Raw genomic sequence first — 5,195 nt, forward strand, 5'->3', positions numbered from 1 at the left:
AAAAAAAAAAAAAAAAAAAGAATTTGTCAAATTTGTGATCTATATAGGAAAACCTAAGATTTTTTTTTTTTTTAATAGAGCCAGTAATTAACTCCACAGGAAGCAGGGTAATACAATTTTTAAAATGTAATCAGAGTCTACTTTTTGGCTCAACCATGAATAATATTTGCAAAACCATAATAAAATAAACAATGAATATTGATTTATTAAAATATGAAAAAAACTGGAGCCAGGTATGGTGGCGCATGCCTGTAGTCTCAGCTACTCTGGCTGGGGTGGGAAGATCGCTTCGGTCCAGGAGTCAGAGGCCAACCTGGAAACATAGCAAGACCTTGTCTCTATTAAATAATTTAAAAGATGGAATAAAATGATAAAACTACATTGGCGGAGAAAAAGTGGAGGGTTGGGTTTAGCAAACTTAACTTTTCATCTTCCATACTATAAAGTCAATAGTTAATACTTAAAACTGACACATAAATAGGAAAATAAGTATTTTTTTGCATATGAATCTGAAAATACTAGGAAAGAAACAAAAACAGTTGAAACTTAAAAGTGGCTGCGTCTCAGTAGCAGGACTGCAGGGTGGAGAAGGCCAGTGTGGAAATGGCTGTTTCATTATAAGCCTTTTCGTATTTGACTTTTTAACAGTGTCTATGTATAATTGTCATTTATAAACATTAGTGAATATTAATATAATACGAATATACCAGCCAAACAGAAATTAGTGAGATCTCTAATTTTTTACTTCTGCTTCCAGCTCTAATTCTCTGAGTCTCTCTTTTTCTGAGACAGAGCCTGGCTCTGTCGCCCAGGCTGGAGTGCAGTGGTGCAGTCTCAGCTCACTGCAACCTCTGACTCCTGGATTCAAGCGATTCTCTTGCCTCAGCCTCCCTAGTAGCTGGGTTTACAGGCACGTGCCACCATGCCTGGCTAATTTATGTATTTTTAGTAGAGATGGGGTTTTGCCATGGTGGCCAGGCTGGTCTTGAACTCCTGACCTCAAGTGATCTGCTCACCTTAGCCTCCCAAAGTGCTGGGATTACAGGCATGAGCCACCACGTCCGGCCCTCTGAGTCTTCTGTGCCTGATTCTAGCCGTGCCTCTATGCTCTTTTGTTCCTCTATCCTCTTCCCACCTCTTTCCTGTCTTCACTCCCTCCTATCTCCCCACCCCCACCACACCCTGAGACCAGGCCCCTGCCAGTCAGTCCATCTCGGGAGCTGCCATAGTGCCCCCCAACTCCCCTCTTAGCTCTGGCTTGCCGTCCCCGCCCCCTTGATCTCACCTGCAGTTCAAGGGCTGAACTGAGTGGGCATGAGCACTAAGGCTGTCGTCCCCAGGCCAGGGGCCTAGCATCTCCTGATCCTGTCTTTATGTAAAAGGTTGGTATTTGGTTCTTCACTGTATTAGTTTCTTATTGCTGCCGTTGTAAATTACCACAAACCTATTGCCTAAAACGACACAAGTTTATTAGTTCCCAGTTCTGTAAGTCACAGTCTGACACGGGTCTCACTGAGCTAAAAAGAAGGTGTCAGCAGGACTTCATTTCTTTCTGGAGGCTGTGGGGGAGCATCTGCTTTCTCGCCTTTTCTAGTTGCTAGAGGTTGCTTGCAGTCCTTGGCAGTGGCCCCCATACATCTTCAAAGCCAGGCAAGTCTTTCTCACATCACATTGCTCTGACTCCACTTCTGCCATGACATTTCTTTCCCTGACTCCAATTCTTCTGCCGCCCTCTTCTGCTTTTAAGGACCCTTATGTTTACATTGGCTCCACCTGGACAACCCAGGCTCCTCCCCCTACTTAAGGTCTGCTGATTAGCAACCTTTCTTCCACCTGCACCCGAACTCCCCTTTGCCATATAGTTTAGCATATTCACAAGTTTTCGAGCATGTAGACCTCTTCAGGAGGGGGGCATCATTCAGACCCCTGAAGGAGGGGGGACTGCCACAATCACAGATCTTGTTTTGCATTAATTTTGATTTTTAAAACTAGCTCATTCAAATATTAAGTCTCTTAATTGCTGAGTTTTTTGGCACCCCTAAAATTTGATGCCTGAGGTGAGCGAGGCACCCTAATCCAGGCCCTGTCTAGCTTTCTTTCTTGGCCCACCCTTTCCATCCTCAAGCCCAGCCCAGCCAAGCATCCTGCACCTCAGGCTGCCCAGGATCCAGCCAAGTTCTGCAGGCTCTTTCCCAACCGCACACATTTCTCTGCTCCAGTTTCAGAATTGGGGGCTCAGGCTCTCAGGTTGCCGAGTCAAAGATGGGAAGAGAAGATGTTCGATTTCTCCTGGGCCCCAGGGAGGAGTCAGGCCCCAGTCACTACACACCTGATCCTCCCCTGGTGGTTGCAGAGACAGCAGCCTTAAGGCTGGCCACGAGCAGTGGGGCCTGAAGCTGGGGGAACGAGGAGGAGAGTTGAAAGAGGATCCTAGCACTGCTTAAAGGTCAGGGGCAGCCAGCGGGTGTCTGGGCCACCACAGTGGGGGATACTGGAAAGCTGATGTGGCTCTCACACTGGAGAGGCTCCTGGGAGGTAGGGGGTCTGATTCCCAGCCATCCTAGCAATGTCACAAAGGACACTGCTGTGTTGTGGAGGGGGCAGGGGGAAGGCTGGGAGGGGAGAGGAAAACCGGGAGAGGAGTGGGTCTTCCTGAGGCTGTGGGGGAAGGGGAGTGGCTACCAAACATTCTGCAGAGACGGTGCGGGTACCTGAGTTCTCAGGAAGGTGAGGAGGGGGTGGTAGAAGGAGAAGGGCAGGTAGAACCAGCACCCTGTAACTTACACCTCTCCATGAACCTGCAAAGCCACCCTCATGGAGGGGCCATGCACTTGAGACCCTACCCTTACATAGCACTTTCAAGTCCCCAGAGCACCTCACCATTCTCACCTGATTCCTGCCTCAACCCCAGGAGGCAGGCAGGAGCATCCCCATTTTACAGATGCGGAGAATCCATGCAGTGACTTCCCACTTTCCTCATGGCTCAGAGAGCCCCACATCTCCCAGCTCCTCCTCTTTGCCTCCTGGCCTCTCTTCGTAGAAGGAAAGGGAGCATGATGGAGAAAACTGGGGAACAGGTGAGGGTCCCTGGGCCAGATAAGAGACAAACACCACCACCACTGCCACCCCTAACAACAGTGTCTGACTCCAGGAGTTACTATGCAGGAAAATGCCAAGCTCAACTCATCCTGCTGGAGTCGGCACTCCACGGAACTGGCGTGAGGATTTTAGGGACTCCTCCCCTGCTGTCCTCCATTCATAACTGCTCAGAACTGCCTGGTGCCCCCTTGCTACCCACATCCACCACTACTGAAGGACAGACTGTGGGGTCCAGTGTCACTGGTTCGGGCCCCTGCCACCCCATCCCCTGGGGTGAAGGTTGGGCCAGATGCTTCCTCTTTCTCCCCTCTGGGTCTCCCTCACCACCTGCTTCAGGGGTCTCTCACTTTCCCAGATAATGCCCCAGAGATGGAATTCCCCACTCAGGCCCACAGGCTTACAGACTTCGTCTTGCTGGCAGGGCACATTGAGGAAGGGGGTTTCAGAAAAGGTGATTTCTCTGAATACATTGTACCCACTCCTTCACTTCATCTTATAGCACTGTACCCAGAACACTGCTGGCCACATGGCAGGGACTTGGCAAATATAGTATTGATTAATTTACTTCTCTCCTCCTGCCATGGCAGAGACTCCAGGAAGAATTTTCCCCCTCAAAGTGTCTTGGGGGCAGACTCAGATATTCAGAAGGTGATAGGATCTCCCTGGGGCCTGCCAGCATGGAAAGCCCTCCTCATGTGCCCAGCATGGCCTGGTGGGAGGCAGCAAGATGGACAAGCTGCCCTCAGAGGCAGGTGTGACTGGCAGCTCCCATCAGCAGCTGCAGGGATTCTCAATGAAGCGAAGTAATGGAGCAAGTCTCCCTTCTCCCTCCCCACCCCAGGGCTGGCTGGGCCCTCTGAATGTGTCACATGAGAACCAGGTGCAAATTAAGTGACTGAGGCACAAAGGCATTGAAGTTGGTACATTTCCCATCCAAGGTACTGAGGCAAGGTCACTGGGAATCATTAACAGGTGCAGAGAGGGAGGAGGTCGGGCTATTCAGACAGAGGCTGAGAGGCCAGAGGGAAAAGCGTAGGGTGGAGGGGGAGGGAAGCAGGGAAATTTGCATACCATGAAAGGGGAGGGGAGAAGAGACTTGGCCCCAGTACCCTCAGTGAGTGAGCTTGGCATGGCCACCTTGGGGCTGAGGGCTACCCAGGCTCTGGAGCAGGTGGGGCGGTTTGTAGCATGAACAGGGGTTTCTCTGATCCTCCAGCTGCCTGGATCCCTCATTGCCCAGGGGTGGTGGCCTGGGAGGCTGCCTAGAAGGGCTGGTGACCTGAGGGGCTGGAGGTCCTGGGCCAGGCCCCCCAAGGTCATGCCAGCTGACCCTCCCCTGGGCCCAATCAGAGGCTTGGAGTGCACAGCTGCCAACTTAGGACTCAGAGGACCTGAGTGATTGACCTGCAACTAATCACTAGTGGCTTGCATATTTTGCATTTACTTTACATTCTCCTGGGGGTCTCTCTGCAATCACTGCCTGCAGGCCCCTCCCTCTGCCCCCATCCCCTGTCCCTCTGTCTCCCTGCCATGTCCTCTAGGCCCAGACCCACAGACCCCCATCTCCTGTCCCTGCTGTCTCACCTGGGATAAGATAGGGCAGGTCATGGGTGGGAACATCCAAACTCCATCCTCTCTGACTTGAGGGTGCAGCAAGGGCAGCTAGGGGCACTTTGGAAGGGAGTGGCCAAGATCTGTCTGGTGATTAATCCTCCTGCTAATGGAGGCTTCTCTGCCATCAGGGCTTTTAAGGAAACTCAGGGAAGCCCTTTAGTGCCATCAGGGCTGTCTCTGAGGTCCGTAGGGGGCTCATTAGCGGCCCTCCACCTCACAGTTAGGGGCCCCTCCTCCAAATGGCTCCAGGTAGGGAGGAGAGCAGCCCAAGGCCCTGAGCGGAACTACTGCAGCCTGAACTGCTTCCTCACCAAATCTCTGAAGTGTAGTGAAGCGGCTCCTGCCTCTCTTCCAAGTACTCCCCTTAGCTAGAAAGGACCTGTCCTAGACGAGGAAAGCAAGGTCCAGAGAGGCTGAGTGATTTGCCTGAGGCCACCCAGGCAGCGGGGCAAGCTGAACTTCAGTCGACTGCAGCCTCCTAA

The sequence above is a fragment of the Mandrillus leucophaeus genome, unplaced genomic scaffold (genome assembly GCF_000951045.1).
Source record: "Mandrillus leucophaeus isolate KB7577 unplaced genomic scaffold, Mleu.le_1.0 Scaffold3, whole genome shotgun sequence".
Lineage (NCBI taxonomy): Eukaryota > Metazoa > Chordata > Mammalia > Primates > Cercopithecidae > Mandrillus > Mandrillus leucophaeus.